Here is a 14,064-nt window from a genome sequence, read left to right as displayed (position 1 = left end):
GCCTATTTTTCCAAAATGGATCGAGGCATTACATTGTCACATGCCCCACAGTCGATCAAAACTTTGTTGATCCCCCACGCCGTTTACCTTGGCCCTTATATAACAAAGGCTTATAGTGTTGTTGCTTGGCCATACATTGCCTTTCAAAAATGACATGATCTTTATTAACTGAGTCGTCATTCCTCACATAATAGCACCGAGGTTTGTGGGTAGCTAGTTCTTCCTTGAGACCTTCTTCCTCAATCACTTCTATGATCGTTTCGTACTCGAAGGGCAACACATATATCATATTGCAAATGATATTTAATTCTGCCTCAGACCCTGAATCAAAGTTGTCTGTCTCTATATCGATGTCTTGGACTACTTTATCCTTCGTTGCTTTATCCTCCTTTATGGGTGATAGAGGGGGAAACAACATTTTCCTGATTGGTCGTCGACTAATTCGACCTTTATTGACAGATTAAATGTTATCACTTTTGCTGGAGCTTCCAGCCTCTCGTGCAACTTTCTTGTTTCTCTAGTGTCTCCTCCACGGATTCCAAATCATGGGTTTTTTTCCTATGTAGTTATGAGATGCATGAGAGTGTTTCTTCGAAACTTGAGATTTGTCTTTGTATGAGGAATCAGAATCAACATTCACTAATTTCCATTTGCCCCCACCAATTTCTGATTTCCGAGCAGGGCGTAACCATTCTCTAGGAGATGTATCTGCGGTAGGACATAAGTCCTACCTTGGAACTTTGTTGGGCCTTTTCCTTTGTTGGAGAAAGGTTCCTTGGGTTTACCCTGTCGAACAAATTTTTTGGCTTGATAAGGGTTTGCCCTCTCCAGCTCTTAGGGTGTGCAAAAAAACCGGTTATCCTTAACCAAATTATTTTCCAAATTATTCCACTTTTAAAAATCCAAACAAAATACTAAAATATAAATGTGGATATCTATTTTGTTATCCAAATAAAAACCAGTATCCATGATAATAATGTGATTTAGTTATTGGGTATCCAAAATTCATTATGTGTTAAGTTTATATGTTTGTCTATTTTCATGTTTCATCGTATACATATTCAATTTTATATTTTGAACTCTTTTAAAGTTAATTATTTAAAATTTCATTAAAAAAATTATTCTAAAAAAAGTTCAAGATTCTTTTTCTATTTAAGAAAATAATTAAATTCAGAAAAAAAAATTATTTTTTGTACAAAAGAAGTTTAGAATTTTATGTTAAATAATATTTTTGTTCAGAACTTTTTAAATTTTCGGAAAAAATTATTTTTTCAAATTTTAAGAATAAAAAAAAATATTTCCAGGAAAAAAATAATTTTTGTTTTTAAAAAAAATGACATTTTATATTTCAAAATATAAATTATTTTGAATTTTGAATTTTTTTTAGATTTTTTAAAAATTTTAAAATTTTCCGTTTCTTTTTTATTTCAGAATTTTTTTCTATTTTCAAAATATTTTTTGTTTTTTCATTTTTTTTGAAATATTTTTTATTTTCTTTTTTGAAATTTTTTTTTAAAGAAAAATTATTTTAAAACCTCATAAAATTTATTTAAGTATTTAAGTTTAAAAATTGATATTATTTTAAAGGAAATAAGATTTAAATTTAATTATATAATTGGATTAAAATCAAAACCGATTTAAAACCGGTTCGGAAACAGTTATAAATTTTAAGTTGGTTTTTGTGACAAGTGGTTCGATTTATAAGCCATAACCATAAAAAAATGAGTTGATTCATATTAAATGGTTATCCATGCACACCCTTACCAGCTCTTTAGCAGCTTCTTTGTCATACACAGAGCTCCACCTAGGACACAACATTACCTCTAAATCTTTTAATCCGCAACGATTCAAAAAATCGACTAGTTTTTTTCAACTTTGGGATAGGCCTTTGTTGTTTGATCCTCGCAATTTGGTTTGTTGTCTTCAGCTCGAGCACTGTCGACCGTGTCGACAACCATGATGCCCATTGACTCGACAAAGAGAGCCTTAACTTTAGCTCTAACTTCCTCTTCTGAGCATGATTTCTGCTTGTCAGCAAACTTAAGTCTGCCATCCTTGACAACATTTTGCATCAGGTCCTTGAAAAGTACACATTGAGAAGTTTTATGACCCAAAACATTATGGAATTTACAAAAACCTTTTTTCTTTCTTTGTTATAATTGTGAAACTTTAGCCTATTTAGGTACAACGATTTATACATCAGCAACCAATAGATTAAAGATTTCGGCATACTTAGTAACTTCGAAGGTATATGTTCTAGCAATGAATTTTTCATTTTTGGGCTCTACGTATTTCTTCCCGTTTGAGGGTTTCAGCAGCTTGCATGTGTAAGGAGGCTCTGGATTTAGTTAGGCCACAATAACCTTATTCTTCTCCACATACTCATACTCTGAGCCAGATGAGTTTCCTATGTTGTCGACTTCGACATAAGCTACGTTCTTTTTACTGAACTTGGAAGTTCTAGCCTTCGTAACTTTTAACCGTTTGACTTGTCGAACTCTATTGGCCAACTGAGTCATATCTCTCAAGTATTGGGTGTCTAACTTCTTCCTAATGGAGTAGTCAAGATCCCTTGTTTCCAGTTCAACTAACCCAAGTTCTGACACTTGTGTAAAAAATCTCGCTTTTAAGGTTCTAAAACTATTGAGGTAATCATTGATACATTCAGCCACCTTTCGCCTCACACTGGCTAATTACTTGAGGCTAATCTTACATTTCCCCCATGTAGAATTGCTCGTGAAATGCCCTCTCTAATTTGGCCCATGTAAAAATGGAATTGGGTGGAAGGGTGGTGAACCATGTAAAAGCGTTATTTGTCAATGATTTTAGAAAATAATTAGGTTCTCATTGTTGGCTAAATCACCAGCCTCGGTCTGGTACCGGGCGACGTGTTTGATGGTGGACTCACTAGTGTCGCCAATAAACTTGGTGAATTTTAGGACTTTCCATCCCCTAGGCAATTTGGTTTGCCTTACATACTCAGACAATATGGGTATATAGTTTGGGCCGTGGAAGCCCATGTTGAGGGTATTCAAGACCAAAATGCGTTTAACGACGTTGGTGATATTATCTTGTACCCCCATGTTGTCCTGTCGGGCTTGACTCAGGACTTGTTCGACATCTTGTTTGTATTGCACTAGGATCACGTCGAGGCCTTATGGCCTTTGATTATTTCCGACAACCCTATTTTATGGGGGGGGGGGGGTTAGCCCCTGAGGAATGTTAGGTACTAGAGTCGGCGGCACAAGTGGTGCCCAAAAAAATAGCAATCCTACCCATTTGGTGGTTTAACTGTTGATAACTCATATTCGTGTTTTTTATAAGTGGGCTAAACATGTTGCCTATCTGCTATGTAATCATGTGAACCATATCGTGGTTGCTTTTATCCATTAACTATTCATGACTTGGAGAGAGTTATTGGTTAAGGAAAAATCACTATGGGGAGGAAAATGCCCCCCTTCTGGTGGTTGTCTAAGTTAGCCAAAGTTTCCCATGGTGGACGCTGAAGTCAAATACGAGTTAAAGGGCGATGCCGTTACCATTACGTTTTCATAACAGATTGACGTACTAGGGTGTAGGCTTGTCATCATCGCAGTTTGCATGTCATGCGGTTGTTCCTTCTTAGGTAATGAGAAACCTAGATAAGGAGGCCTTTGGTCTCCTAAATTCTGTAATTCCCTAAAAAACGTTAGAGCATTTGAAGCTTATGGTGACTAAACTCTCACATCTTGTGGTATAGAATACACCACTTCTTGGCTTATGATAGTGGGCATCTCCTCGACTGAGGTTGGAGCCATAGAACTGTCGATGCTAGTAACCGCCCGTTGTCCTCTTGGGTTTGGAGTATTACTCTAGGAAGGAGTTTGTTTTTTTTGAGACATTTCGAAAAGTCTCTTACCACTCCCGAAGTGCATACAACAAGGAAGACCATAAAACGGAAGACACTATAAAAAAAATAATGTAAGACACTTATTTTCTGCAAAAATATTTGCATAAAAGGGTCCAGCTTGTTTACCAATGTTTTTGGTAAACAATCACGAGTTTGAAAGTCTGTGAGATTAACTCGAAAAATCTCCAAAGCAATTTATGCAAATAATTTGTGTCAAGACACGTGCGTGTGAATTGAATGCAGCGTAGAAAAAGACTGTAAATAAAGTCATGTTGTGATAAATGATAAGGTAAAATACAATAAATGACATTAAATAAAATGAAGGTAAAAATATATATTTCATTTAAGGAAGAAAAAAGACTAAAAAAGAGTGGATGCAGGCGCATACATGTTTCTCGCTCAACTATTTCGCTCTTTGGCTCAGGTACTCCAGTGGTATGGAGAGTATGTATGACATTTTGTGGCCCTTGATCCCATGTATGAGTCTACTATTTATTATGTTTACAAAGTAACCATCGATGACATTTATGATTATTGCGGGATTACTGCGTTTACTCTATGTTCAATCTTCAAGTTTCTACTAGTGTACTTACGTGTCTTCCAAGACACTCTATTTAAAACCCACATTGAGTGGTAACTACTTCCCACTTCTTCACGAACCCTCGATAGTAACTGCTCCAATGTGCTATCGACGCTACTTATCAAGGACCCAATACTTATAAATGTACTTCTTTTACATCATGTGGTTTAGTCGGCTGGACCTCTTTAAGGAATAAAGGCATTTGTCGACCACCCTTTTCGAGATTTTGGATATATTTCCCAACAATCTGGGTCTTGGGAATTTATCCTTGAGATTCCTGATAACGCGAAAACGTATCGTATTTTTGGCTCCATATGCATTGCTTTTTACTTGATTAACACTTATTATTACGCAATATTTTATGTTTATTGCAGGTATTTATCGATTAAAAGGTTTACAGCAAGCAAAATGGAAAATAGCAAAAATGAAAGAAAAAGAGAAGAAAATGGAGAAAAATAGAGATAATGGGCCACCAAAGTAAATGGGTTTGTGGCGCCCATAATCTAGGGTGTGTGGCGCCCGCCACATGAACCCAAGGAGGTGGTGGCGCCTGCCACCAAGCATGAGGAAATATGGCGCTCAACCCTATATTTGTGGCGCTCGCCACGGAGTCAAAGATGAGGGTTGTGGCAACCGCCACAACCTAGTCTTCCCTCTTTTTCTCCATGTGTCTAGCCACGATTCCACCCACCTTCGCTACAAATTAGGGATGTGGAAAATATATAAGGACTCTCTCTCAGTCTCGTTGCGGGGGCTCTCTCTTCTTCCAGTTTTCAATCTACGGATTATTTTTAGTCAGAATTATTTTCTTTTAGTTTGCTAGGAAGTTTTCTTACTTTGTAAAAGTAATAGTTCTCCACATCGGAGACTATTGCGATTTCTTATTTATGCATTTGAATTCAATTGTAACGGTTACTCATCACCAAAGCCTGCCGACATTATTTTAATCGAAGAATCAAGATTCAGTTCCAATTCTCAATTCGTAATCCAGGTTTTATTTTGATTGTTGTTTTATTTATTTATGCCTTATTGCATGTTTGATTTTCCAAATACCATGTCTGTTACCGGATCCATGTCCGGCTAAACCTTTAGGTATCGGTATGTAAAGACCGTCGAAACGACGAGATTCATAAATAATTGGTGTTAGTTTTTTATAAAACTTATTATTCCGGTTTTTAGTTTCTTATTTTAATCAAACTATTTTTCGTACGAGAGTACAAAACAAGCTAAGGTTACGGTCAACAAGAACGAGAGTTTGAGATTTTAACCAGATAACTGAAACTAAGCATTAATTCTAAACATAACGAGAGTGCTTTAGGATAAATTGGACTTTATTCATATTCAAAAATTACTTTTAAATTCAAAATGAGACCGTGAGAGCCAAGCATTTTGGTTTAGGAGTATGGTCAGAGTCAATAAAAACGAGAGTGTGAGACTAAGTCCTTTCTATAAATAATTTCTACTAAAGAATATTTTGACCAATAAGATTACACCAACTATCTATCGAATCCCTGAAGTTTGATGTGTTACACACCGATATCCCTTTATCATATATCTTTATTAATCTTCTATTTACGTTATAGTTATTTCTCTTCATCCCTCCAATCTTAGAATGATCATCAGCCTTAGATTTACATAGCAACATTAGACCACGATATGTTCGATTATTAGTCCTTTTGGGTTCGATAATCTTTAAAACTACGCGATAGGACTCTGCACTTGCAGTCACGATTCCCATAGACTTACTAAGTCGCGACCAAGTTTTTGGCGCCGTCGTCGGGGACTAATTTAGTCGATATCGTAACTCCAGTGTTGCCCAGTATAGACTAAGGCAAACAATTATTTTTCCCTTTCTACATTTGTCGAGTGTATGCCAAGTACTCGCCCTCAAGGCGAGAAATTAAAACTACAGTTCGACGAACCAGAGCGTTATCTTAGATTAGAACACCAGATATGAGACTTGATACGGGAACATCGTATCAAGCTAAATCTTCCTGACCTTAACAACCCTACTTCTGAATCAGTTATTCAACCAGAGATGGCCGAAGGAGTGCAAAATCGTCCCCTCTAGTCCCACGGAGGACCCGAACCTACACTTGTCAGTATTTTTGCAATACGCAGACACAGTGAAAGCGAGTGGTGTCAGCCTAGAAGTTATACTACTACGTATTTTCCCATTTTCATTAAGAGATAGAGCTAGAGCTTGGATCCAGTCTCTACCATCCAACTCTGCCACTACGTGGAACGAGTTGAAGAAAGTCTTCTTAGCCCGATATTTCCCACCTAGTAAGACGGTTATGCTAAGAGCCCAAATAAACGGGTTTAAACAAAAGGATAATGAATCACTTTTTGAAGCTTGGGAGAGATACAAAGACATGATGAGGCTTTATCCACATCACGGTCTAGAAGAATGGTTGATCATTCATACCTTTTACAACGGTCTCTTGTACAATATGCTCAAAGACATTCAAGGGCATACTACCCCAGAATGTCAACTTTTGACAGGAACCTCCACAGACCATGTGGACTATGCTCAAGGAAACCCTTACTCAAATACCTATAACGCAGGTTGGAAGAACCATCCTAACTTTTCGTACAAAAACAATAATGCATTGTATGCACCTAAGCAAGCACCTGTTGTACCACCAGGATATCACAAAGCCGCCACAAATACTCAAAATGCTCATAGGAAATCAAACTTAGAAATAATGATGGAAAACTTCATAGCTACCCAAGCCCAAACGAATAAGGATTTCCTAAATCAAAACATACACACTAGTGAGCAAATCAAGCAATTAGCAAACAAGGTAGACGCATTAGCCACCCACAACAAAATGTTGGAAACATAAATCTCGCAAGTGGCTCAATAACAAGCACCTACTGCTGCTCCTGCAGGCACATTTCCTGGACAACCGCAACCAAACCCGAAAGGTCATGCAAATGCTATTATACTACGAAGTGGGACAGGACTAGACGGACCGACCGATCCTAGAACTCAAAACCCATCCATGCATAAAGACCAAGGTAAGGTAACTGAGAAGGAAGAAGAACAAGAGGAAGATAAAAAAGAAGAGGCCGTAGAGAAATAAGAACCTTATGTGCCTCCACCATCGTATAAACCCCCTATCCCTTATCCTCAAAGACTTGTTAAATCTAAAAGTGTAGGACAATTTAAAAAACTCGTAGAGCTTCTAAAATAATTGAATATCACAATACCCTTCACAGAAGTCGTCACTTAAATGCCCTCATATGCTAATTTTCTCAAAGAAATCTTATCTAACAAAAAGAAGATAGAGGATAACGAAGTCGTTACACTTACTAGTGAGTGTAGCGCCATAATACAAAACAATATGCCTATTAAGCTGAAAGACCCAGGTAGTTTCTCCATACCCTGTGTAATCGGAAAGTTTGTCATCGACAAAGAACTATGCGACTTAGGAGCCAGTATTAGTTTAATGCCCTTGTCCATATGCGAAAGGCTAAAAATGGGAGAACTAAGACCTACGAGGATGTCTGTACAACTTGCAGATCGTTCTGTTAAATTTCCCGTAGGTATGATAGAAAATGTTCTGGTGCGCATAGGAAAATTATATATTCCTACTGGTTTTATAATCATGGATATAAAAGAGGATTCCAACATCCCTATCATATTAGGAAGACCATTCCTAGCTATAGTCGGAGCTATTATAGATGTTAAGAAAGGAAAGCTAACCTTTGAAGTTGGTGAGGAAAAAGTTGAATTCATTTTGACGCAATTCCTAAAGGCACCAGCAATAGATGATACCTGTTGTCTACTAGATGTCATCGACGAATGCATAAAAGAGATGGAGAATGAACAAACATCATACTTCGAAAAACTAAAAATTCCAAGGCCTCCTACTTTTGAAGATGAAAATTTAAGTAAGGAATACCAAGATGACAACCTAAGCGAATGCCTAGCACTAACGCTCGATCATATGCCTTGCCCAAAGAAACCATCCCTAGAACTTAAGACGTTACCCAAAAATCTAAGGTACGAATTCCTAGACACTGAACTTGAGCGACCTGTAATAGTAAATGCAGACTTAGGGCAAATAGAGATTGAAAAGCTTCTACACGTTTTTAGAAAATACCCAATTGCTTTCGGCTACAATATCTCAGATCTAAAAGGAATAAGCCCTTCCATATGCATGCATCGCATAATGCTAGAGGAAGACAGTAAGACCTCTAGAGAACATCAAAGAAGGATAAATCCCATTTTGAGTGATGTAGTAAAGAAAGAAGTGCAAAAGCTGTTAGAAGCAGATATTATCTACCCGATATCCGATAGTCAATGGGTCAGCCCAGTACATGTCGTACCAAAGAAGGGAGGCGTCACAGTTGTGAATAATGAAAAAGGAGAATCTATAGCATAAAGAGTGGTTACTGGAAGTAGAATGTGTATTGATTATAGAAAATTAAACAAAGCCACTCGGAAGGATCATTTTCCTTTACCGTTTATCGATCAAATGCTTGAAAGATTGGCTAAGCATTCTCACTTCTGCTACCTAGACGGTTATTCGGGATTTTTCCAAATTCCTATTCATCCCGACGAACAAGAGAAAATGACCTTCACATGCCCCTATGGTACATTCGCCTACCGAAGAATGCCATTCGGACTGTGTAACGCTCCCGCAACATTCCAAAGATGCATGATGTCAATCTTTGTTGATTTCATAGATGACATCATGGAAGTCTTCATGGATGATTTCTCTGTATGCGGATAGAGCTTTGAAGGATGCTTATCGAATCTTGAAATGGTACTAAAAAGATGCGTAAAAATGAACCTTGTGCTAAATTGGGAAAAATTCCATTTCATGGTCCGACAAGGAATTGTACTCAGACACATAGTATCCAACAAGGGGATTGAAGTCAACAAGGCCAAAATAGAAGTTATAGAAAACCTCCAGCCTCCGAAAACCGTAAGAGAAATACGAAGCTTCTTAGGACACGCCGATTTTTATCGGCGATTCATTAAAGATTTCTCAAAAATCACCGAACCACCGACTAGCTTATGGATGAAAGACGCCGAATTCATCTTTGACGATAAATGCCTAACGGCGTTTGAACAATTGAAAACAACTCTTATTACCGCACCTATCATGCAACCGCCCGATTGGAGATTACCCTTTGAAATCATGTGTGATGCTAGTGACTATGTTGTAGGCGCAGTCTTAGGACAAAGAAGGGATAAGAAACTTCATGCATTATACTATGCAAGTAGAACCCTAGACCCTGCACAGGTGAACTATGCCACCACAGAAAAGGAACTTTTAACCATAGTGTTCGCTCTGGATAAATTTCGTTCCTACCTAGTGTAGCACCTCAAATTTGCACCTACCTTGTGTACATACATTTTCATCATCAGGTCATTAACATAACATGGTCCATGGCATAACATGGCATGGCCTTTTGCCCAAGTGCAAGTCCTCAGACAGATTAGGTCAAATTGATCAGGAGAATCAGTCAATCAAGCAAGCATGTGCAATTTCCATTGAGACAAAGCCCTAGGGTTGATTTATCAAGTTCATATGGTCTAAGGATCATTTTGAAGAGATTTGGCCAAAGATTGGTTGCTCAGAAGTCATCAGTCAAGCTGGATTTCAGCTGAAGCCATAAAAAGTCAATTGTGGTCAACTGTGCCTGATGTTATGGATTTGAAGGTGGGAGATGGTTTGAAAGGCTTCATTCATGTCCATACAAGTCTCATTTGACATATCAAAGATCAAGGTTGAAGAAAATAAAGTCAGATCAAAACTTTCCAAAAATGGCAGGTGACCTGTAATTTCAACTGCCCAAAATGGAAAGTTTTTCTCCTCAAATTTACTTCATCATACAAGCTTCAAATGGAATTTTTCCCAACATGAAAGTTGAAGATCTTGCTCTCACCTTTCCAAAAAGTCCAAGAACACTCATTTCTCATTTGTGGTTGGCAAGTTATGATCAAATCATTTTCAGAAAATGTTGAACTTCAAAAGGCCATAACTCATGAACCATTTGGCCAAATTGGGTGATTCTTTTTTGAGCAAGTCACATTTGACCTGTACTATCATATTGCATCATCACATTTCATCAAAAATCATCATAGCAAAAGGTCATTTTTCAAGTGAACCATTTAAAAATTGGTGGGAAAAATAGTGATTTTCAAAAATACAAGGCATTTGCACTTGAAACCTTTTTCTACACATCATAAACATCAAATATGACTTGCTCCAACTGGTTTTGTACTGATGCATTGGCTACAATTGAAAAGGGCATTTTGGCCACTTTGCTTAACATGTGCATTACACTAATCATTTCCAATTTGCCTAATTGTGGTTAACAAGTGGACTAGTGTATGGTATAAAGGCCTAATTGTAACAGAAAATCATAATGACAAATCATTCTTTCAAATCTAAACAGAAAATCATCAAATTCTCTCCAATTTTCTTCACACTTTCACACACTTTTTTTCACAATTTCCATTGAAATCATCATCTATTGTGCTGGTTCTTGCATTGATTCTTCTCTACAGGTAATCTTGAGGAACTGTTTCAACAAATCCTGGCCAAAACACGTAGCAATTGTGACTGTTGAATCAAGCTTCTTCACATGGCAAATTGAGAATTCTTCTACCTGGTGCGTACTGGAGCTGCAAGAGCTACTTCATTCATCTCCTACATCATCAAGCATAATCTGTTTCATCATTTCACACCTGGAAACGCGCGAATCCAACAACTGCTCACTCATAAGGTTGGATTTCAATCTTCACCATTGCTGGAATTGAGATGTGGTTCTTGTAGATTGTAGATTGTAGAGTACGATGCAATTTATAGAATTGAAATTCATTAAGATTTGAGAGAGAAATCTGGAATTTAAGTTTGGATGTGAAACCTTCTTTTGCTCGATCTGATTAGTATGAGTAGAGTTATGATGAATGCTTGCTGTTTTAGTGATCTACATGATTTGCTGATTCGAATGGTATATGGCATGATTACTTTGGTGAGAATTTGTTCTTGAGGATTGTTGAACATGATGAACGCGGTTGATTTCATTTTCCAAAAAATTTTAGATCCTTCTGTTGCTTGCTTTGCATGATGTTCGCGTTTCCATGCCATGAACCAATCCTATGCCGCCATGTGTTCTAATTGAAACGGGGCGTTTCGCCCCTAGCTCAGTATTTACAAGTTTGCCATTCGTTTCACATAATTTCATTTTAATTCTTAGATGTTTATTTCATTTTTAGATCAAACTTCAAAAAAATCATAGAATATTCATCCTTGATCCAAATTGAGTGAGGATTTTTGCATTCATCTCCAAATTCTCTCTAGTTTTTTTAGGCATGATAGTAAAAGTTGTGCCTGGCTGATTTTTTGACTTTGCCTAATGCCTTTGGTCATGTATGCTTCATGTGTATGTTTTACCATTTCCTTTATGAAATCTTGATTCCTTATCCAAAGTGTGTGAAATTTTACATGCATATTCTTGACTCTTTCTTGGTGATTTTGGTATATAGTTTGCTAATTTTGAGTCCCTGGTTAGAGAGATATGATGTGGTCAAGTTGAGTGTGACAATGTGTGTCACACTATGTTATGCCATGTTCTTGAATTTTGTTTCCATGCTTCTGCTTTGCCATTTGCTCTCAATTTTTGCATGTGATTACTTGTGTATGTCTAGTTTAACCAAGATTTTTTGTAGGATTTGTTGATCAATTTCCTATTTGATTGGTATTTTTGTTTGCTGTTTACCATTTTGTGAACTTTTCTTGAGTGATCAACTTACATGACTTGTAAATTTCTCATTCCTTATCATATGAAGATGAAATTTGGTGGATTGGTCCTTAACATGCTTAACTTCATCTTGGCTTTGGTCCCATTCATTTATCATTTGTTTCCACTGTTTGGCATTCATTTGAAGTTGGCACATGATTTGTGGTCTTGTTTGAAGTAGTATTTGCATACCATGACTTCCTGATTTTAATTTCCTTACTTCCACTTGTCCAAATATCATGAAATTTGATATGCTTCTCATTCAATGTGTTCTGTTTAGGCTGGAATTTTTGTGGAATTTATTGAGCTGTTTTGGTATTGATTTGATTGTGATCATTCTGTTTGCTCCAATGTGATTCCAAATTGCATAGTTTGACATGTTTAACTTATGAAATGGATTTGGTGCATAGTTTTGATGTGATACCAATTAGATTCTATTCTTGTTTGATTAATCTTGGTTTTGATCAATTTTTACTTGATGTTTTGAATTTTTCATCTCCTTTTGACCCTAGGCTTGCCCTAGTGGTCTTGTATCTCATGTTTGAATGTGATTTTCAGGTTGAAGAAGCATTTGCTTTAAGGAGAGTAATTCAAGTTGATTGAGTTTGGTTTATGTACTTGTTATGGATTAACTTGGTTTATTTTGTAGGATGCTTGGCTCACTTGAGTTGATTGTGCTTTGCACATTGCATTGTTTGATTGTACATTGTTGATTCTTATCTTGTTGGTTTAGACTTTGTGATTGGGATGCTGATTATATTTGATTGATTTCAGGTACCCTTAGTTGCTCAGTTCTTTTAAGAACTGGCATTGCTTTGCTTGCTAAGCATTAGCATTGAGGTAGAATTTCTTGTCTCCATGTAGTCTGGAAGACCTGGCCTGTTACTTGGCCAGGCACCTGTCTGAAGTCCTCCTTAAGAGGCGATGTTTGTGCTTGTTTACTTTTGTCCCCAAGCAGGTAAAGACCTCTATGAGGCAATTGGCGGATAAAAGAGATATGCAATCTATCTCCCGCTATTTTGTTGAGTCGTCCCTCTGCTCACACTACTGTGTTGATGCATTGAGGACACTAACCCAAGATCTTGTACAGTTGTACAGTTGTGTCAGTGTCTTGAGTGTAGAAGGGTTCCCACTTTCTGGACCCACACTTCATTGTCTGAAGCTCTCCTTGACCAGGGATAAGAGCTGTGAAGTCTAATCTTCACTCACCTTTCATCAGCTTTACCTTGACTCTCAATGTCAAGGTTAAGAGCTAACCTCACCTTGATACAGAGGCTTGTTTGTCGAGGTTGACATGACCCCTCGACTAAAGCCTAGCCTTGATGTTTGAGCCCCTTATTGGTGTGTTTATTTCATGCTGTATATGTTTGTGTGGTGTGATTGTATCCCCTAGGTTTGCTAGACTCCGCGTAGTCTCGTTTGCATGACAATTAAGGTAGCACGGTTCCTTCGTATAGGACTTCCTTTCTTGCTTGAGCTTTCCTAAAACACAAACAAACATTATCCCCTCTTGAGGATACGTCAACTCCTTCTACTACATGTGAGTAAGTCTCCAAAGGTTGAGCATCCGGTAGATTGCGTAGTGACGTTATTCACTTAAAAAACACAAACCAACAGGAATAGTTTAGCCGAACTACGGCAACTCTGATTCTCATGTCCAGATGAGATACGTAGGCACGAGATGCGATGTCTTGTCGAGTTTGACTAACGACTAACACTAATTCTTTTCTCTCGCCCTCGTTGCGATTGAGACCTTCCCTTTCTCTTGCCCTAGTTGCAATCGAGACCCTTCTTCTTCTTGTGTGTGTCAGGAGACGGATGTAAGCCC

The 14,064-nt window shown here is 37.5% G+C and overlaps 1 non-coding gene across 1 annotated transcript; it reads right to left on the bottom strand.

Annotated features, from left to right (window-relative positions):
• Positions 1 to 6,766: 6,766 nt before the first annotated feature.
• Positions 6,767 to 6,873, bottom strand: LOC127088972 (small nucleolar RNA R71). The gene has a single exon (XR_007790758.1). It is a non-coding gene; the product is annotated as a small nucleolar RNA R71 (small nucleolar RNA).
• Between the last annotated feature and the right edge of the window lie 7,191 nt (positions 6,874 to 14,064).

Source organism: Lathyrus oleraceus, chromosome 5 (assembly GCF_024323335.1).
Source record: "Lathyrus oleraceus cultivar Zhongwan6 chromosome 5, CAAS_Psat_ZW6_1.0, whole genome shotgun sequence".
Lineage (NCBI taxonomy): Eukaryota > Viridiplantae > Streptophyta > Magnoliopsida > Fabales > Fabaceae > Lathyrus > Lathyrus oleraceus.
Note: the sequence above shows the minus strand (reverse complement) of the source record. Positions and strands in the feature narration are given on the sequence as shown.